Raw genomic sequence first — 23,290 nt, 5'->3', positions numbered from 1 at the left:
TCTTCAAAATGACAGCATGCCTGAATGAATATTTTCACAGGGAGTTTAGTGCCATTACCATCTTGAAACCAAGTATGCTTTTCAACAATAATTTTGTCAGTTACTTTTCGGAAAGCTGCAAATGATGCTGTACCTTTAAAATTGTATGCATTAAAGATTCCTCCCATGTAAAAACTAGCAAATCGGACCCATTTTGAAAAGTATATCTAACAATTACAATGTACACAACATGAACCATACCTTGTTTGCAACAGGAACGTATTCCATACACGTCTACAATCAACTAGGTCCCACGAAAAAAAGTACACAATGCTATCTCATTAAAGATGAATTTCTCATGCATCCACGCATGTCTACCGTACAAATATTCCAATAACAAAAAAGCTGTACATCGTCAACACATCACTCCGCTCAGACAAAAAACCTCTCACAAAATTGAAGCACTAGGATGAACGAACGGCACACTGTATTAAAGACAGCCCAGGCAGTGTTTGTCTTCTCCTCCCACACACACATGCTCAAGATGTTTGCGGCGTCAAACGTTCCAATCACGGGCCTGTCGCTGACTGCATGCTACATGCACACTCTCCGTACCGGTACATGTATGTAGCCTCCTCCGCCTGTTGTGATTGTGATTATACTCGCCGAGAGTTTTGTGATGGTTACGAGACGAGACAGCGACAGAGAGAATCCAGCATCACCATGAGCTCATGAGGCCTGCCGCCCAGCCAGTCAATAGTCTTACAACTTGACACAGTCCTTCTATTGATTCTTCCTTTGTCCACAGTCACCGACTGGGATGTTTACTAAGATCAACACTGCCTAGCTCAGAACAGGCTCAAGAAAAGACCCAACACAAAAGACCGGCATCTATACATAGCTCAAAAGATTCCCAATCAGGCAAAAAAAAAAAACCAAGCCGATAGTATTGGCTTTTAGGTTTAACAGATAATTACACTCATCTTTTTATTGAATTTAATTTCAAGAGGTCACCGGACCACTCTGCGGAGTGGAATACAATTAACATGAAATTGCCCGGCAAATGGAATCACTTACTGTATTAGTATATATTAGTGTAATAGAGAACAAATTGTTGACCTGCATGAATTAATTGGTGCAATCTAATGCATGCATACACCTAATAAGTACAAAGTAGGCCTATATTTTGATATTTGAAAAATTGAACAATAAAAAAATTGACTGGAGCGGCACTGGAGCGGGGCTTGAACCTGCGACCTCCAGATTACCGTTCCGGTGCTCTACCAACTGAGCTATCCAGCCCTATGTTGGCAGTTCCCCAATTCGTCAATATCTTTGTTCAAGGGGCGCTAGTCAGAAGCCATAAACATGTACATGTATGCCATGCAGCCAGGAATCACGCCCAAAGTCTAGAAACAGACCTGGGAATTTTTAAATTAAAGTAAATATATCAGCGATTAATGGTTACATGTATACGATTTTTTTTTTTTTAGCGTCAGTTTTTCACAGGAAGTTTCTTTCCAAGAAAAAACTTAATGAAAACTTTACAAATGTGTGAAATAAATGCTTTAAATTTGGTTCTCATTTTGTTGGGGAAAAAAAAAGAAAAACGGTACACAATGAACGGTGAAAAACATGTGCCATATATCCACAGAAACCACACAAACTGGTGAAGCACAATTAAGAATTCCTCGTTAAACTATGATTTCTCCAACGCAGAATACATACATGTGCATGTACATGTACATGTTCAAATGGCACGGTCTGCTGTTCAATGAAATTAGTGAATATTGGAGAAAAGCCTTGAAATGTTAGTTCGAAAAATACGTTTTACAGGCTGTATGTAAAGGGATTCTGATTTGTGCTTTTTAATCAAATTTTGCTGATAATGGACTCCTTTTGAACAAGGCTTTATATAAAAAGCAATAAAAAATAAACCTCTCAAATTGTAGAGCTCGGTTAGTTCCACAGATTCAAAAGAGATAGTCCAGGGTTTGACGTTAACTTCTTTTTTTTTCACTAGCCAGCCCGGCTACTGAAACAGACTCTTAACTAGCCTGCGGTCATTTTCACTAGCCCACGTTTTTCTTTTATAGAGTGTCTTATTAACAACAATGTACATACGGTACATGTAAAACATGTATCCTGAGGCAATCTTGTCAGTGTTTTTAATAAAAGATCTAAAAATTTAACCCTAAACAGTTAATAAAATTAGACACAAATCGATACAGGTTTGCTTTCTGAATTTAATGATTTATTTCTTCCGCTGTCCTTTCATCTTTGCCGTATCCCAATAATTTTTTGACTCGCCAGGTACTTAAGGAATAGTTAGACTAACCCACCGCTGTTGTGACTAGCATTTGGCTAGCAGGCTACCGCTAAAGCCAAACCCTGAGATAGTCCAATAAATACAGACATGATCACAAGGTACATGAAGCTACAGTTTGTAAGTAATGGATGATCAAGTAAATTGTAAATGTATCCCGGGAAATCAGAATTTCATCAAAATGAAGATGATGTATGTATGTAAACCTCCTACACTGTATGTATGTAAACCACCTATACTGCATATTCTCAATTTTCTAGGAAGTCCAGACATTGCTCCACATATAAGATGCGCCACCAAAACTGCCCCACTGGCAATCAGATAGATTACTTTAATACACAAACGGCTTCTCTAACTGCAAATCAAATCATAGGGCAGGTACGTGGGAGGTGAGGAAACTAACGACACGCGATCTCTTCCCCCCTTCTAGCGACGATGCGATATGGCCTCGTCTTGCGATGCCACTGCCTGGACCGTGTCATCGGAGCCAAGATGCGATGTTCTCCACAACGACAGCCCGAATATGTGCATGCTGCCCCTGTGTGTTATCCAGAAGTGAAGAAAAGGGCAGGCAGGGTCTTGTTTCAAAATGCTGCAGGCACGAGAATGCAGTTGGAAAACTTGCCGCCCACTTCACTATGTATATGCCCACACAATACGATAGGACTCCGCCTGAGATAATCCGGTTTGAAGTGTTAGACAAGACACCTCCTCCTTGCCTGAAATCTTTAATTTAGCTTTTAGGGAAGGGAGGGCGATGGCGCAAGGTTCTTGCATATTCACACGTAGACGTGTTCAGAGGCAAGTTTGTATTTTGAAGGAAACTAGGGCCATGTGAAGTTGTAAAATGTTTGTGGGATTTCAAATTTGAAATAAAGGTTTTAACTATTGTTGACACAATTGCAGGGGTTAGGATGGCGCAAGGCATGATGGGAACCAACATGGCCCAGCAAGATCGTACCCATGGAAACAAGGTTGTGCAGTAGAAAAACGAGGAAAAAAAACAGAGAATTATTGATGTGTCATTGTGTGCACTATGTTTAAATGGACAAAGCACTAGTACCGGTGCATGACTACCCAAAAAAAAAAAAAAAAAAAACACCAAATTTTAAAACCAAAACAACAACAAATGTCTGGACTATATATTGTTCATATAGGCCTACCAGCTTATTTTACAAATATGTGAGCTTGGCATTCAGTATGACAATGTATTAGCCATGACAAATCTGTAGTTATAGTCAGTTGGTTTGCAACACAATTTGGCCTGCAATTACCGGTAGTTGCATGAACAAGTGCAAACCATGTAAACATAAAATATGCGACTGCATAATTATTCATATATACCGGTACCATGCATACCGGTATCTTGGTAGTGTAACATGTGAACATGCATTGTAGATGTACAAGTATTGAAGCAACATGACAATGTAGGCCAACTAAATGTACCTCTTTGATGTACTCAAAGTTGGAAACTCAAAAAAAAAAAAAAGATGGTTTGAAGGGGAGTTTACTACAAAATTTCAGGTCCCAATAGGAGCAATTCACAATACGGTCCACCCCCAATGTTTATCCCCAAAAATGTCTATTTCCGGCTCGCGGGTTGACATCGATAACTACGTGATGCGTTACCGGCTAACTGCGCTTTGAAGATGGCAGACATCCAGTGAGTGAGACTGATGCGAGTTGGCAAACTGAAATTGTTTTGAATGATCGCGGCATCCCATGTAGTGACGAGAAGGGGGAGTTGCAAAGATTTGGTTGTAAAAGCGTACAATGATTCAGAGCCATGCTTGATCACTATGTAACGGAGTCATGCGATGTCTACTTTTTCCAACATTGCAGGACAATTTTATCTGAATTTCAGCCCTCTCATGACGGTTGAGCGGTATTGTGAATTGTAATGCGTATACATTGTCTGCATTTTTTAATCCTCCATATTAGACCAACCTCCCTGACAAACATGTACACATGTGTACCGTAGATCTATAGAATAATTAATTTTGACAAATGAGTACAATTCTTTGGGCCAAACTGCCTGTACCTGGAGATTTATGTACATTTTATACTGGTACAATTGGAATGTTTGTAAAAAACTACCCTGGTAGCTGCATGTAAATAAACTTTTCAGAATGAAGGGGGTCGTTTCCACAATAAAACCCCATTAATTATCTGCCGGTACCATATTACATGTGGGCGTAACAATTAACCATGCGTGTTGTGTTAAAGGTATAGTCCATCATTGGTAATTTCTGCATTTTGTTCGTTTGAAGCAACAAAAGTGCTCAAAACCTAAAGAAGGGTGTTGAACAACCATGGAGGTATGGAACAACTAACTTTCAGCTCAGCTTCAGCAGTATATTCCGAGAAAAACAGCATTCTAGGATCGCGATTTCAAATCAAAAGTTGCTGAATCATATTTTGAATTGGGCCTGAATTCGGCGTCCGAGACACGTTCTCGCTGAGCCCATTGCAGCTACGCGATGTCGCGTACTGAACCGACGAATTATAGTGACCGCGCCCCCGTCGTGCCTATGCTTGCCCGTGCTTCGCCGAATAAAAAATAACAAACTACTAACGGAAATGTCCAATAGTGCCTCTTAAGACGCACCGTTGCAAAGGCCTTCTTTTGTTGATTTCTTCAAAATGACAGCTTGCCAGAAAGAATAATTTCACAGGGAGTTTAGTCCCCTTACTATCTTTCAACCAAGCATATGTTTTTCAACAATAATTACGTCAGTTACGTTTTGGATACCTGCAAATAATGGAAAGTAGCTTTAATTCACCAACGTTGATCTAAGAGCTACCGTATATGTACATAATTACCTACCGCTAGGTAATGTACATGTACTTGTATGTATTCAGTCTGAACTCTCAAAAGAGTGTACATGTACATGTACACGTTCAGATCCACTGGGCATATTCGAAACCCTCTCCTTGTGAATGAACACGACAACAAGGTTTCTAATGAGTACCCACACACGAACAGTGTTCACTCCCCAATGATTGAGGAGTAAATGAAGAACATCAAGAACGAAGATGTCGGACTTACACCGCGCAGCTTGCATTAATTCTTTTGTACAGTATAAAATTTAAACCACTCGTGCAGGAGCATTAATGACAAAATAATGTGCATAATAAAAGGGGCTTGTCTTTGCCAATACATGTAGCTGTTCTGGGATTTGAATGATTTTCATTAGTTGTCCCTTCTTTTCATTCGGCGTTTTATAATAATGGCGGCTGTCATCTTGAATGCGCGGCCAGCTGCACTCCACTCGCACTTCGGGGTTCGTAATCGGCAACCCGAGAACACTGGGTCACTTGAACCGGGTTTCAAATATGCCCATGGCACTACCGGGATGTCCACCCGACACTGCATATTAAGTTCCTGCCTTTCACTGTCACATCCTGACTTTATGATAAGGTTTAATATAAAATGCCATTTGGAGGTTTTTTTTTGACACTTAGTTGGTAGAGCACTGATGCAGTACGCTGGAACTCACAGCTTCATATTCTGTATAAATAATCAATTTCTGGATTCAAATTAGGCTACTGCAAATGAGTGACGAACGTACATGTTTGTGCATTTAACCCTTTTACTGTTTGAACAGTCACAGACAGTCAAAAATTCCATCCACTTCCCCTGTAAGGCTTTTTACACAGGCTAGTCACCAACAGTCAGATCATATTTCAAGCAACCAATCTGATAAGTCAAATTCAGTCAGACAGAAGCAGGTAACTGGTATGCACAGCTGTCTTATCAATCACCTACAGTCAAAGCAAAGCTGTATCAAGTTACATAAACAGTCACAGCCAGTCAATCCTGCTTTATGAAGGCTGGGAATGTCAACCAGTGCGTCAGTGGTGGATTCCATGATGTCATGTACATTTTTGTATTGGACGCACAGTGATTTGATGAAATTGGTCCAGTTCCTAGTAAAAGACGCTAGGGAGTGTAATAAAAAGCTTGTTGATTATAACTTGGAAGGATATTTTAATGATCCTATGTGCCTTTAACAAATTCAAATACCAGTAATTTAAGTGCAACATACATGTACATATGTACATAATTTACAGATACAGTACAGGTACATGTACATGTACATGTACGTACATGTGCCGTACAGGGGTACATACATACACTGCATAGGGTAATCAACAATAGAAGCAATTTCTGGCCTTTATCACCGAACCTGTTAACTGTATGGACATTATCAGACACTTTTGTTTGCCGTTGCCCAGGCAACACTTAACCTTCATGCAGTCGTTTCAATAGGCCAAATTATGAAGCTGCTATCGATACCAATGGTATTTATGGTGCCGTGTACATTGTATGTTCCACATAGCGTTAGGTGAAGCCTACTTGACAATTGAATTGAACCCGTAACCTTTTCTTTATTATTTTTGTATCTTGGTAGTCTCTGATACATATTTGTACGTGTATGTATTCAGTTTTCATGTGTACACGTAATTTGTTTTCAGTTACGTGGTAGGGAAAAGTATGAAATGGTAAAGCATCCCTTCTGTGTATGTGTTTCCAAGGTAATATGATAAGACATTAACCCTCCTTTTGTTTGATCAGTCACAGACAGTCAAAAATTCAATCCTGTTCCCCTGGCATGCCTGTTACACAGGCTAGTCACCAACAGTCAGATCATATTTCTTGTAGGCAATATTTGGACTCTCAAAAATCGAGCTGTTGGTGCCATCTGTGAATCCTGCCAAAAAAGTGAATCGTATTTTGCGGACGTGCGATAAACAACATTTGTGTATTGGTGCTGTGTATTACGTGACTCAGTGGGGGTGGGGGGGGGGGGAAAGAAGGGGGGGGGGGAGAAGGTAGGGGTAACCACGCATACGATCAATGCACTTAACACGCTCAGTGCACACAACATATTTTGCGAATGGCGTGCTGCATGTGGACGAGGCTAAAGTCTTTGACTAAGTACTGGACCAAGTCCGCCAAAATCCATCAATCACACTGCTTCCAATGCATGCTTTGCTTTTAGGCCTCCAGGCCCAAGTCCATCATACTCCATCAATATTTAGTCAAACTACATGTAGGCCTGCAGGACCGAGTCCCCCAAAATCCACCAAAATGGGAGGATGGATTTTGATGGAGTTAGGGAGGTTCTAGGCCTTCAGTCTCGGGCCCTTTCTCAAAACTTGGCTTCGATTCCGTTTCACGGAGGAAAATTTGGTGACCCCACAGCCGGCCACAGCCGGCCACCCCATGACAAATCTACCACTACCGGTACGCCACTTGGTGCAGAAGTACATTAGGCCACATAACATCACCCGCATTAAGTCCGGATGTGTACATGAAGTGGCCATGAACAAAATGGATGAGCGCGCTCATCTAATGGAATATCGACTATGATGCAGACCAGGTGTACGCTCCTTAAGACAGAGTGGTCCTCATGAAATGGTCGTGCCAAGGTTTTAGATGTTTGTATTTAATAAAGGCGGCGGCGCTAAATGGCTTTGCACACAGACCGCTTTTAAAGTTAAAGTGTCTTAGAGAAGAGTGGAAATAGGGTCCCCGGTTTTTTTCTGGGCCACATGTGGGTCGATATAAAATTGGTTATGAGATTATTAGGCTTATAGTTATAATTTCTTATACAAATCAATACAACCATTTGCAAACATTAAAAAAATAATACTGCCAAATATTATGAATTATTATTTATATTAGGCTTCCAGTACTAAAAATAAATCAACGTATTGTATGGTTATCGGAAGAAACATCTGTTTGACTGCCATATTACATATGTGTACAAAAAAGTGTGTCAGTAAAAGTACCCGGATGACTGCAGTACTGTTTTTAATATGGTCTTCATCCGGGAATTTGAACAAATTTCGCACAATCAACTGATCAAGAGCGTAGAAAGTCTTGCCGTAGAAACTCGGTTGTCAAACCAGTCAACAGAGCGTAGCGCGTGGTACCGTCGCACGCGGACACAGCACGCAGTAGGGTATACGCACACTGTTGTCAACAACCTCAATGGCAGCTTCGAGCAGCGCAAAATTTGCTTCGGTAAGCGAAAAATATTTAACGGAATTCGAGAAATACAGAGACAGTGTCCTGAAATTTATTTATTTCGGATCGAGTCAGCCTGATATAAATAATAATATTGGATGGCTTTTGTTTCAAGGGATACAAGAATATATTGCACTCGCTCGCTATAACAATATTGTTCGACTCGTGCAATATTGTTATACTTATAGCTCATGCAATATATTCTTGTATCCCCTTCAAAGCCATCCAATATTATATAAATATCCCGCTTGATTTAAGTAAATAAAAGGATCCAGCATCCTTTGGAACTCTTGCGACAAGCATGCTGTCATTTTCAAGAATAGAGGAATATGCTGAACCATCGTGAGAATAACAAAAAGGCTTTTTTAAAATACTGCCCCCAATGGAGTTGGCCAAATTTAGTTTACTTCACAATCGGTTACATATCTGTGAATGAGACTTATTTTCCCGAGTGACAAACTGGGGATCATACCACAAGAGATTGCATTTTTGCTAGGATGCAACCTCAATCCTGCAAAATCCTCCAACTGCCTCCATGTAAAAATGGCATACAGCCTCAATCCTGCAAAATCATCCGTTAGTTCTTGAATGTGGTCCTTGGAGGGGTGACCACTGCCTAAATCCTACAAAATCCTCCAGCAATCACTGTCAATACGTTGAGACAGAGCCAGTGACATCCTGGAGCAGTGCGGAGGATTTCAAGTAAATAATATAGGCCTAAATTTATGCACGGCTGAGCATAAACAACACAAGGTCCGGCCTAAGACCTCGACACAGTGCATCCTCCAAAATCAGCCACACATTTTTGTCATAATAGCCTCAATCCTGCAAAATCCTCCATTTTGCAAAGAGGATTTTGGAGGATTTGGTAAGGTTAGGGTTAATGAACATTTTGGAAAGGAAGGGCTTTCAATGGAAACCTTGCTTTGCATTGAGAAAAATGGAGATGCATTTCAAACTTTTCTCAAGAAGTATACTACATGTATGTCATCTACTGAGCTGAAAGTTCGACAGGTTAGTTTTTTTAATAAGCTGCGCGTCAAATTAATTGTATTAGGCCTACTGTTCCTTGAATCGCAAAGATACAGATACAGAATGTATTATTCGTACTTTGTACCAGAGTTTCCAGATCTCTTCTTCGGTTCTTCCTCTTTTGACATTTAACCCTCAACTATTTAAACAGTCACAGACAGTCAGAATTTCCATCCACTTCCCCTGCTACACTTTTAACACAGGCTAGTCACCAACACTCAGTGTTAAGCAAGCACTGTGACTAGTCAAATTTAGTCAACAGACTATGAACAGACAGAGCAGGCCAGTTGTGGGCACAGCTGGCTTATCAATCACCCACAGTCAAAGCAAAGCTTTATCAAGTTACATAAACAGTCACAGCCAGTCAATCCTGCATTATGTGGGCTGGGAATTCTGAACTATTGAAAACAGTCACGTGATTGATTTCCACTGAAAGGACATCACAACTTGGCACAGAATGTATGTTTGTATCTAGGGGTGGTTTACATGTAAATTACATTTATATTCAATGTTTGCAGCCAGCCTTACTATGAAACTCTATTAGAAAACCAACGAGAAATTGTCATATCTGTACGTTGTCAATTGTAAGCAAAGCACTACATTAAGGCCAAAAAAAAAAAAATCTCTGGTTTCTGGTATGCGAGCGCGTCGCCGTAGCCATGCGCGTCGGCAAAATGAAAAAGGTTTTTTTTCAATGAAAGATGATGTCTCAAAACCGCCAAACTCACTGGTTTGACTGGAATCCTGCTGCTGCACAATTTTAACGTGTTTTAATATGGGGTTATGATCGAGAATAAGCTTTATGTGGCCTCTCTGGACTCCCATATATTTGCACTTGTAGTTTAGTCGGGCACCATTTGCAGTCATCAGCCGACATTTGAAGCAAAAAAAAAACCGGTGAAAAAAAAAAAGCCGCGTCGCCAAACACTTTTTGGGCAAGCTCCATACCAGAAACCGGAGACTTTTTATTTTTGGCCTAATACAATACGTGCTCGTCCTAACCCCTTACTCAATGTATCATTCTTTATTTTATTGCTTGGTTACGCAGTGAACAAAACGGGCAGAGTTTGTCTTGAAAGGAGACTCAGAAAATAAATGAGTTGTGTCAACACGAATGTTTGCAGAGCGCAAGCAGCACTGTGGAGATAGCGACTGTTCCAATGTTATGACGCAAATGGCCGTAAGCAGAAAAACGGGGACGTTTTTAATATTAATTTGATTTGGGTACCTTGAGAAATAATCAGCGGTTGACAGATGTACGAAACGTACCAGTACATGCACATTGGAATTTAAGAGATTAACTTTCAATTTTTTATATCTTGAAAATGCATTAACTAACTGCAGTTGACTGCGTTTTAAATCCTTTTCCACCGCAACAATTTGGTCAATACATTATCAAATATGTATTAAAGCTACTATGCGTTTCGAGAGTGGCACCTCACAAAAATTACCTTTCAAACAAAAGTGCTGAATCTGTACAATGGCATAATGACATCTCTAACCCTCCTGCTGTTTGAACAGTCACAGACAGTCAAAATATCAATCCTCTTCCCCTGCCATGCCTTTTACACTGGCTAGTCACCAACAGTCAGATCATATTTCGAGCAAGCACTGTGACTAGTCTAATTCAGTCCGCCGACAAAAGCAGGCAAGTGGTAGGCAAAGCTGGCTTATCAATCACCTACAGTCACCGCATAGCTGTGTCAAGTTACATAACAGTCACAGCCAGTCAATCCTGCTTTATGTAGGCTGGGAGCCCTTAACCGTTGAAAACAGTCACTTGACTGAATTTGACTGAAAGGACAACCTTGCACAGAGTTGCATGTTTGCATCTAGGAGTGTACCATCAAATTAAAAAGAAAAAACATGAAAATCAGCCTACGATAAGCAACATTAACTAAAAGTAATCTTCATTCCTAATTTTAAAATATTTTAACGCAAAGTCTAAAATGATTTCTCCAAAACAGTTTGAATCTTCCCAAACAGTTTGAATCTTCCAAAACAGTTACGAATCCTCCAAAACAACCAAGTCCCACATGTACCAGTATGTAAATTTATGTCAAGGGTTATATACAAGCATCACAGTCCTCATTCCTGCAAAATCGTTGAAAAACCTCAGGGGCGAATTTCAGGGCGGGTTAGCGTCATTGTCCATCTACAAGATCATTTGTTCCCAATCATGTTATTCAAATAATGAATGTTTGTGAGTGTAATTTCATGAGGTGACAGATGGAATATTTCAGCCGAGTGGAATGAAACGTTCAATCTGTCACCGAATGAAATTAGTCTTTCCATTGCACAAATGAAAAACATATATTATTTGTTTTATAAATCACCTGAATAAATCCTTGTCATCTGATTGGTCAGTGCTGCCAACAGTGTGACCGTGCAATGGAACTTCCGTTTACTGTGGAATGGAACTTTGATTTTTGCCGTGTGGCCGCGCCGTACATTAGGACGAATAATTCAATGACACGTGATCAACGACCTACCAATCAGACGATGGGGATTTTCTTAAGGCGTTGTTTAGTACATGTATGATCAAAACAACACTTTGAATTTCTAAAAGATCAGATAGAGTATCGCAAAGTCAGCACATGTTAGTCAGAAACAAGTTCTTCCCAATATCTGTTATGGAAGACGATCCACTTACGTGTAATTGAATTTTTCAGCAGAGGATGGGTGTTACCTTGCATGTTAAAAGCATGTGTTAAAAATGGTGTGAAAAAAAAAGGTGTAAATTAGAATAAAATAATGCCCACTTCATGGAAAGAAACCTTCCGGAAAAGGATGCAGCATAAACAACATTCAAGCCGACGTATGTTCATCTGATCTCGGTAAACAGTATTCCAAGACGCGCTTGTTTAAGTGGAACAGCATCAGGAGTGTTTTGGCAAACTGTAAGATTGTCTGTCAAACGGTATGGCTTCCTTTACTCAAAACACCTGACCAGATTGACGAAAGGACGCCTCCATCTAATGTTTCGCAGGATCCAAGCTGAATCATCGATGGCACCAGTCCTGAAGTAAAAACACTTGTCCGAGATCCTCCCTCCCTGCGACTTTTATCAAGTGACCGAGCCGGCGAAAAAAAAAAATTTATTACAGATCTCGCACATCTGTACTAGGCGCCTAAGTGTATATTAATACTATCGCGATATTGTAATTGCATTAGGGGTTAGCGTTATTCGTTTAGGGCCGGAATGGGAGCAGACAGCAAGGTGGGACCCGTGACGTGTGAAAGTCGAAGAGTTCTGGGAACTGTGAAGATTGTTAATGGACTACAGGGTATATCCCGTGGGGTCCGGACAAGTGTGTCCAATACTAAATAAATTACAGCGTTTGATCCGGAATGCAGGGCATGCTTTTTACAGCTGATTTGAAGGGATGTCGTGTGACTCTGGAGACAGACGGACTAGATGGATCTTCTTGTGAACACTAGGGGAGGATTGGGAAGTCAATATAACAAAATTGGTCATGCAGCCTTTCCTTTTCTTCCCTTCTTTTTTTGGGCTGGTCCCATCGCAGTGCTTTGTACTTTGGACACTACATGACACTAGGGGGCGCTCTTCAGGATATAGATGTATATCAACATGTATACTCGCGCTTACATCAAAACACAGCGCACTTAAAAAGCTTTTGGTTGTGTTTCTGCACTTTTCAGTGCTATTGAATACATTTGCGTTGTTGGGGTGTTCAAAAAATACCTCAAAATCCGCATTTTGTTTTTCTCATCATGAAAAAGTGTGGGGGGGGGGGATGATTCAATAGCCCCTCCCCCTGTCAAAAAGTGTGGGGGAGGTGGAAATCCTCCCTGGGATTTACGCCCCTGTCCGCCATCCATTCTGAATACCGCAAAACCTTTGGGTGTATACACGTCATCCGGCGCTAACTGTTAAGCAGTGCCATGAAATCGGCCCCGACTTGGTACGTGCCACATTGAATGCAAATGTCCTACATAAATGTGTTTTATAACACCCATTTTTTGTAACAGTGTTTAAAATGAAATTTAATTGGTGAGATGGACATTATGCAGAAGGCCAAACAGACGTAATTAGTGGACAGGAAGAAAAAAATATCCATGGCAACTAGCAGAAGAGCCCTGATGATCTGAATACACTTTGGGATGCTTGCAGACACAATAGTTGCTAAGCGCATCGCTATGGCAACAGTCTTCATTTAACTGTCCAGGTGGGCATCACGTACTTGTATGTATGTACACGTACAGCAAGAAGGGCTACAGGTAGTTATAATGCACATGTACATGTATGTAATCCAATTCGTCATAAAAAAAGTTATTTTTTGCTCCTTACATTTATCCTCAGGGCAAAATCAAACATGTCTTGTTTACAGGGTTCCCGGAGAGATTTCCAAAATTCCATGAGATATTTTCCCACTGTAACCCCAACCTTCCCAAATCCTCCAAAATCCTCTTTGCAAAATGGGGGATTTTGCAGGATTGAGGCTATACATGTAGGCAAAAGAGTGTGGCTGAGTTTGGTAGATTAAGTGTGTCAATGTCTTAGGCCGACCGTGTGTTGTTTATGCTCAGCCTTGCATAAATTTAGGCCTAGAAATACATGAAATCCTCCACACTGCTCCAAGATGTCACTGGCTCTGCCTCAGCATATTGACGGTGATTGCTGGAGGATTTCGCAGGATTGAGGCAGTGGTCTGTCACCCCTCCAAGGACCACATTCAAGAAATAACAGAAGATTTTGCAGGATTGAGGCTGTTTGCTATTTTTACATGGAGGCGGTTGGAGAATTTTGCAGGATTGAGGTTACATCCTCGCAAAAATGTCCACGGAGTTAGGGTTAACGAGGTTGCTGAGAAGTCAAGAGGTGGTGTACATAGTGTTATTGTCTGGAGAGGTGTGTAATATTCACGGTGCTTTTAAAAAACACACTAAAAGGCCGCCATTGCCAGTTAATCAATGGACACAACTTGGACACACGGCACATTGAGACACACATGCATACGCCAAATTGGTGAAAACCTTTCCCTTCTCGGTCACTGTAAAATTCCCTGATTTTTGATGTTTTTGCCGAATCCCTGAGTTTCCCTGGCTGGAAAAACAAAAATAATGCAAGTAAAACTTGCGCAATCCCCCAGGTATCCTGGCAGTTTGTATACATGTACAGGCAGTTAGTGACGGCCTTGATTGTCTGCCCAGCAGGTACCAGTTCTCAGTTGAATGGGGAGTTTGGGTTAAATGGAGAGTTTCAATGAGACACCGACTAACATATGTTAGAGTCATTAGTATCTCTCCAGAGACCTCGTAAATATCCATATTGGAAAGGATTTTTTTGACATCCGCCTTCTCTCCACAGACCATCTTTCAAGTTTGGTTGAGATTGATGACTGAACTTTGCAGTGAAATGGAACAGACACACACCCACACAAACGTGTTCACCGTCAATCGGATGTCCTGTTGTCCCTCTTTTGTTTGTACATACATGTATGTATGTACTCTAACTTTTTAGGAAGACTGTACATGTTTTGTACACGACCCCCATCGCGGACGTATGCTGGGAATCGTGGACGATATTGTTTTTTGTTCTCTGGTATTTTTTCGTCCATGGTTTGAACAGATGAACACGTTCACACAGACAAGTGTGTATTTGCCTGCAATCGGGGACCCCCTATTGTCCCTCTTTTGTTTGTACTAACTTTTCAGGAAGACCTCCCACATGTTTTGTACACGAATCCAAATTGGGGACCTCTCAGGAATTGGGGACCCTATTGTCCTCTATTGTTCAACGTGCCCTATTGAATGCAGAAACAAACTCGCACAGACAGACACACAGAAGGAAAACGCGATCCCAATATCCCCCCCCCCCCCCCCCCCCCCCCCCCCCCCCCCCCCCCCCCCCGTCTGGCTTGAATGCCAGGGGGATAAAAATGGAAACTCATTTCCAAGGCTTTCCCTGATTTTGAAGAGTGGCTAGGAGCCCTGTCATGAGACCTAGGCCCAATGGAATGGCTCTGCTTGCCTCTAGCGAAAAACTCCCGGTTAGGCCAAAAAAAAAAAGTCTCCGGTTTCTGGTATGGAGCTTGCCCTAAAAGTGGTGCGGCGACGTGGCTTTTTTTTTTTTTTACCTGTTTTTTTTTTTTTTTTTTGCCTTCAAATGTTGGCTGATGACTGCAAACGGTGCCCGACTAAACTTAGTGCAAATATATGGGAGTCCAGAGAGGCCACATAAATCTTATTCTCGATCATAACCCCACCTAAAAACACGTTAAAATTATGCAGCAGCAGGATTCCAGTCAAACCAGTGAGTTTGGCGGTTTTGAAACATCATCTTGTATTGAAAAAAAAAAATTTTCATTTTGCTGACACGCATGGCTACGGCGACGCGCGCGCATACCAGAAACCGGAGACTTTTTTTTTTGGCCTTACTGTACGTAGCAGAAAATTCTGTGCTTACAAAACTTTAGCATATTTCATGGGTTTACAAATGTTTAGTGAGGAATTTGTACATGTACCTAAGGACTTCGTGCTGACAGGGACATTAACACAAAAAATGTTTACTTGTGCTAAAAAGCACAAATTGGTGATCGTTAGGCCAAAAAAAAAAAAAGTTTTGCTTCCGGTTACCCTACCTACCCTATTTTGACAGCCCCTACCCTAATTTTCTTCTTTTTGGGGGGGGGGGGAATGAGGGAAAACCTGAAAACCATGAATTACTACTTTTACCATTTACTACATGTACACGCAGACATCTCCATATTGACAAAGTGAATTGTCAAAAAAAAAAAAAATACCTACCTACCTACCCTATTTTCAAATGCCATGTAATCGGAAGCAGAAATATATTTTTTGGCCTTAGCGTGGAGTTCTGTTTCAAGCAAAAAAATTGAAATTTCTTTGCATTAATGTTAAACTAAAGTAGACAAAAATATCTAAATTCTGATAATACACTTTCAATTCCTAGATAGCGATACATATCTTGATTTTATATTGAATAAATACCTAGCGTACCGTATTTTGACTGGAAACGAAATTGATTTCTCAACACAGAGTGACAAACGAGGTATACCAATGTACATGTACATTAACACCCCATCTGCATGCAACGAGAAAATAAGCTCTAATCCACATACAATACCGAACCTCTACGACAAAATTGTCTTTTCAAAATGAAAATCGAAATATTTTTCTGGCAGAACAATGCATCAATCTTTCAGGGTCGGGCGGCCACAGACAGCCGATGGACCAATCAACTCTCTGGAGGACGTGGCTTATTGATTTAAGTGCCATTAAAACCCCTTCCAGTATATAATCATATTGTCTGGAGAATTCCAGGGCCTATTCAGAAGGAAAGACATTAACATGTCTGAATCTAATTCATTCTGTACCGAAACAGAAGACCATCGTCCATGTATACTTTGTTTGTACAATGAATGGGGACATCGCTGACATGATTAACCCAAACCAACCTCAATTCTCCAAAATCCTCCCGGCGGTTTTGGAGGATTGAGGATGAATGGTGTTTGAGAAGGATTGTGGAGGATTGAGGATGAACGGTGTTTGAGAAGGATTTTGGAGGATTGAGGATGAATGGTGTTTGAGAAGGATTTTGGAGGATTGAGGATGAATGGTGTTTGAAAAGGATTTTGGAGGATTGAGGATGAACGGTGTTTGAGAAGGATTTTGGAGGATTGAGGATGAATGGTGTTTGAGAAGGATTTTGGAGGATTGAGGATGAATGGTGTTTGAAGAGGAGGTGGATTTTGGAGGATTGAGGATGAATGCATTTTTAAAGGCAGGACTGTCTGACGATTCTGAAGGACATTAAGGAGATGGGTACCCTTCATTTGAACATTAGTGCAATTTTTTTGTGAGGATTTTTGAGGTTTGAGGATTGTTCCTAGCTAAGGCCTAGGGGGTTAGGGTTAAATGACAATCATACTGGACAAACACAAACATACCGGTAAATTTGTGAGTGCTTTAGGGGTGTGCATTGACGGGTACTACGGGAACCCGCTACCCTGATTAAAAATAACACGGGTACCGGTACCCGTTAAAGAACCCAACCCAAAAATTCAAATCTTGGAAGTTGCTGTTCAGATTGCGGGTAAAGGTCCGCACGATGATTACTACCACATCGGTGCGTCAATGCAACAAGATACAAGTGTGTACAGTAAGCTTTAGCTTCAATGTGCAAACTGCATCTTACACAATGTTTTTCCATGTAGCCTGGCTTTCATTTTGAGATTATATGTTCCCAACAATGACATTTGGAACCTTTCTTTTTCAGTGTCTGAGAAGTTATTAAGTAATTTGTAAAGTTGGTGTCCGGTACCCGATTCCATAATCTGGAACCGGTTCCTGACATCAACGGTCGGGTACTCGGTTCACGTGCACAGTCCTACTTGAAGAACTCAATTATGAGGGAAAGACGGATCCAGCAGCCACATTACAGAGATTTGCTTAAAGGTAGAGTAGATCAGAGATTCTGCTTAAAGGTAGAGTAGATCATTTGTCATTCATGTAATTTGTGCATTACATTTTCGTGGGAAGCAACAAAGGTGCTCGAAATCTAACTAACCTGATAAAGTTTTAGCTCTGTGAATGCTGAGAAAACAATATTCTAGGACCTCGATTTCAAATCAAAATTTGCCGAGTCATGCTTTGAAATCGGCATCCGGGACACACTCATCCGGGACACGTGATATCGCGCACTGAACCGACGAATAATAGCAACCAGGCACGCGTGTGCATCGTGTCGACGCTTGCGCGTACCCATTCACGGATTCACCGAATTACAAACCAACTCCTAACGGAAATTTCCAAAACTGCGTCACGTGACACATCTTTGGAAATTTTGCCTTCTTACTAGTTTTAGTGTTTTCTTTAAAAAGACAGCATGCCAGAAAGAAAAGCGTCACAGGGAGTTTATTGCCATCCCAATCTCTGAACCAAGTAAGCTTTTCAACAATATTTTTTACATTACCTTTAAGCAAAGTTTCAGCTAGGCAGAATCATCAAATTTCAAAGTTGATTTGATACTTTGTAGAATTAAAGCTATAGTCCATCATTTGTAATTAGTGCATTTTGTTCGTTTGAAGCAACAAAAGTGTTCAAAATCTAATGAAGGATACTGAACAACTTACTTGATGAAGTTTCAGCTCAGCTTCAGCTTCATATTCCGAGAAAAACAGCATTCTAGGATCTCAATTTAAAATCAAAAGTTGCTAAATCATGTTTCGAATTGTTTTGAACTGCAGCTTTGCGCGATGTTGCGCACTGATCCAATGAATTATAGCAACCGCGCGCGCCTGTGCGTCGTTCCAATGCTTGTGCGCGCTGCGCCGAATAACAAAACGAACAACTAATTTAAATTTTCCTACGGTGCTTCTTAAGAAGCACCGTTGGAAATGCCTTCTTTCGTTGATTTCTTCAAAATGAGAGCTTGCCAGAAAGGATAATTTCACAGGGAGTTTAGTCCCCTTACTATCTTTCAACCAGTATGTTTTTCAACAATAATTACGTCGGTTACTTTTTTGGATAGCTGCAAATGATGGACTCTGGCTTTAAAGAGCTTTCAAAATGCAATTAAACAAATGGTCTCCTAACTTCACAGGGCAAGCAGTTCTGACATTATTGCAATTTTAAAGTTGCTTTTTTTGCCTTAAAATGATGCTCGATTTGGCTGAAATAAATGTTACCTCGTCAGTTGATTATGTGTACAAACATATGGGCAATTTACACACAAATAACGGCATCGCTGTTTTGGGGAATCCACAACTTTTTTTGGCAATGTGATTTAATAACAAACCAAACTTTCTCATGTCAACTACACCCTGCATTTCTCTTTTATTGATGTTTAGAGCTAAGCAAAAGTATCCCTGTATGTGATACTCCATGTCAAACCTTATCAAAAAAGGCGGTTACACAAAATTAGGTCAATTTGGGCATGAAAATAGCGCCACCAATGTCCGTGGCGGTGGTTCAACTTCAACCTATTTCAGCCCCTATTTGAATCTACATGATATGCAGTCCCCTTTGTTCTTCCCCGAGTTTATTTCTAACATGTTCATAGTATTTTGTAACAAAATTTGAAATGTTTCTCAGTCCCAGATTCATGTCTTTTCAACATGATGTTAACGAAAGGGGATTCTTTTGGTCAGGAAACAGTTATACGTGCACCCGTAGTTGTACCGAAAATACCTCTTTTATCTGGTTTGACTTGATCATATTCTCATTTTGAGTGCTAGATCCTTTGCTGCATAAAGGATAAATCTGGCGAGTTTTTGCTTTTAACGAAAATGGAAAATATCAGCCAAAAACGAAAAAGTGAAAACCACGCATCTAAGACCAGGGAAGTAATTCCAGCTCTACTGGCATGACTAGCGAATCACGAGCCTGGTGAGCTGAATATATCAAGCTACATAGTAGTACTTCTAGAGGGTCGCACTAAAAAGCGTCAACACAGCGTCAACACATGACAGAAGCGTCAACACACCGTCAACACATCCAAAACACATTCTGAATTAACAAAAATGGTTTATAATTGTAAAGCATAGAATAAAAGAGAATTTCCATTGGTTTAAGTTTCCATTTCGTTGTTAAAAATATAGTAATTTTCACGCGAAAAAATGACCTTTCACTTGCACGGCCGTTGTCCGCCATCTTGACTTCGCACAAGGCTTGGACTACACCATAGCTCCGAGCGAACCAAAAATCATCGCTCGATCATATGCGTGCACGTTTCAAGTGTTCGGTTGGCTCAGTGCGGAAAGGGCATATTTTTCATCATTTTGGCCTAAAAACTGACAGAATCCACCTATGTTAGTTGTGCCCAAGATACGTGAGTATGTCAAGAGGTAAAATACGGAGAATAGGGGCAAACTGTGCAGCGGTTCTGTGTGAAATGTCTGCATTTTGATGGACGTTTTTGTACTTTATTAGTGTTTTGTGCTGCAGACAATTTTGCGGGCTTCTACATCTATGAGGCTCCGCTCACGCGGAGCCTCATAGTTCTAGGAGTAGACGCTGTGTTGACGCTTTTAGTATGACCGCTTCTAGAAGGGTAATCAGCATTTTGTGCACAGACTACAACAAACTGACAGTTGTCATGGTTGTATGTTAGTTAACGCATGGACTACTGGCATGGTCGACTGGGGACATGGTTGTGCTGGCTTGCAAACGTTAATACACACTTCAATAGCCCTACACTGTACACAGACTGAACTTACCGAGGAAAAAGAATTGGTTAAAATTGCCGCATGATCGTGCAACAGTCCCCTGCAAAGTAGACACTGAAGTCACAAGGCATCAACTCCATCCAAAGTCCTTATTGTAAATGTAAGGGCATTTACAGTTTATCTACGAATTGTTCCGGAAAAAAGATTATCTTGATTCTTATTCGTACTGCATTCCGTGTGGGGAAACTTGTGCCAGCGCGCGTGTTGTGTGCACACGTATGCTGCGATAACACGATGTTGTGTACACTACGTCAATGCAATGTCAATGGAGAAAATGAACCATTGAATTATTTGCATGTTTCCATGGTATTGCCACAGTAACTTCAAGTGGTTGAACTTGTCCTCCGAGCTCCCAGCACGAAAGGAAAAGAAGGTAAATTCATGAACGTGATGCTGTAACATTGGTGACCAACATACACTGTAATGAGTTTAAATTTGTCTCACATTCAAGGTAGAAACCGTGATTAAAGCGACTTGTTCTCGCAAGATGTATCTCTAAAATCGCGTTCTTAGATTTAATTGGTTTCCGGACAGTGCACTCATACACGCACGGTGGCATGAAGGAACGGGTACCAGCATACACATTTCAAGAGAGGGCGCTATGCACATTTACGGATCGTCACTGTGTCTACTTCAAGTTCAAGGGGAATAAGTGAAGTGACAAAGAAGTATTTTTGATTGATTTTCTATTGCAAATATTTGGTATTGTGTGAGATTATGCTTGGCATGAGGACTCCAAATCTTATTCCTTTATATTGTAACCCTTTGCGAATTGCGAGTTGGTTTTTGGCAGACGGGGCCGTCGTTAGAGGGGGTGTCACATTTCCCTCAGGGTACGGGTGAAACCACCTGCAAAGTTCCTGCGCGCGAGTTTTGTAATCCCCACAGCAGGTAATTTTGAATAAGAGGTCCTTGCGGCCTACTTGGGACAGATTGTCAAAATATTTTTGGAGATCAAGCATTTGTGACTTGTGGCTTCCAATGGACCGATCCAGTATGCTCCGCCCAGTGCGCACGTGGGCAAATTAACACGTGCTCCTCTCCAATGCCACGCTGCATTTTCCTTCCGCGCGCATCATACGCGCGTGCACGCATGTCGGACTTTAGTGCACGCACGTACGTCGGACATAAATCACGGCTGTGATTGGTCAGAACACCATGGGGCGGTGCTTACTGGATCGGTCCATTATGCTGTCTTAAAATTCACCCTTCTGCATCAAACTTCACTTTCCAAACTAAGGACCAGGCAATGTATAGACCTAGTTCACTCGAATTTCGATTGAAGTGATTTTTTTTTTCAAAGTATTTCAATCCAAAATTGGGGTGATTTTCCTACTTAAATCGACTGATCCAAAATGTCACTCTTCGTAAATTCAGTGAAGTGCTTTCGCAAAATCAAAAGTTACACGTTCCATTTCTAGTAGAGATCCCTGAAAACGAGGCGCTTGTTGAGCATGATACAAAAATATTAAGGTATTGCAATGAACAGTAACTTGTTGAAATGTGGTGGAGAAACTGGTGGCATCAAAGTTTACGCGTCCCGAGCCCATCTGGAATAGCACGCTACCCGCCCGCCGCCCAGCCTTTTTTAATAGCGCCCTCTTCCGGTAGAATGAATTATATTTATTTTTACTGTAGGGTGCATACTTAATCGACGCTCATAGACCTCAGTGATACTTACGCGTAATTCCAAAAATAAGTAAAAAATACTCACAACTTTTCAAGGTATTTGGGACACCCATCAAATTAAAGCTTATTTCATCATCTTTCATTTTATGTTAAATTTTCGGGTGGTAATTTAATACTTATGGGAGTAAATTCAATCCAAAGATGATCCCCCTTAAACGTCGTCCTGTGCCTATCGCAATTTTGAAAAATGATGCCTGCGCTCCCGTTGCAAAACAGAGCAATTTCCGGGCCCAATTTCATCCGAATTTCACAGAAATACGAGCTCGAACTCCTGGGCACGGCTTCCAACCATATTATTCATAAACCCTCAAGTTCATGGTCCACAAAATGCTCTAATAGCAAAGAATTTGAGGGCATATAAATCGTGATTGGGCCTGCGTAGGCAATTCTGGGCCTACTTTAGGTCTGCACCCTGTAGCCGATCGGATAAATGTCACCAAGAGCACGCCCCCTATCGGCGATTATTATTCAGGTTGCCTTTTTTCAGAAGGGTGGTTAAGATTTTACTTCTTTAGTTGTCTCTCCCTTACGCTTCTCCCACAAAGTCTCGGACTGCAAAAGCAAACAGCAGGCCCACTTGTAACTTACCGAACAGGGAAAAGTGGGGCGGGTAGGGGAAATATTTGGGGGAATTGTGCCTTTGATGATACATGCACTGGTATTTGGCTTAAGAAAGGTATTTGGCTTAATAGGGCCATCGCAGATTTGTCCTTTGAAAAAAATATAGGTAGAATAACAAGCAATTTTCAAAATTTTCAAAATGGCTGCCATTGCTTCTTTATTCTACCTATATTTGTTTTCAAAGGACAAATCTGCGATGGCCCTATAGCCAAATATCTTTCTCATGCCATACTCTGACTGTGTGCTGAATGCTATGCTTTTGTCATCAAAGGCACAATCCCGTCAACTACCTGCCGTACTACATAGAAGGCAAAATCTGCTTAAAGTTTTGCTGTCCGACTGTAAAAGGGGCACTATGGAATCTGGACATCACATATAGGCCCTATTACAAGT

General features: G+C 41.0%; 1 protein-coding gene across 2 annotated transcripts in view; it reads right to left on the bottom strand.

Moving 5' to 3' along the window:
- Window positions 1-21,103, bottom strand: part of LOC119722382 (serine/threonine-protein kinase NIM1-like) — a 52,136-nt gene extending 31,033 nt beyond the window's left edge. The window contains exon 1 of one of the 2 annotated variants that reach the window (XM_038192455.1): window positions 20,579-21,103. The gene's annotated coding sequence lies outside the window, so the exon portion shown is untranslated. Of the gene's footprint in view, window positions 1-240; window positions 699-20,578 lie in introns of those variants that run through there. The other variant, XM_038192456.1, reaches the window with a different exon arrangement.
- Between the last annotated feature and the right edge of the window lie 2,187 nt (window positions 21,104-23,290).

Source organism: Patiria miniata, unplaced genomic scaffold (assembly GCF_015706575.1).
Source record: "Patiria miniata isolate m_02_andy unplaced genomic scaffold, ASM1570657v1 HiC_scaffold_15, whole genome shotgun sequence".
NCBI classification, from domain to species: Eukaryota; Metazoa; Echinodermata; class Asteroidea; order Valvatida; family Asterinidae; genus Patiria; species Patiria miniata.
The sequence above is the reverse complement of the archived record's forward strand: the minus strand, read 5'-3'. Positions and strand labels throughout refer to the sequence as shown.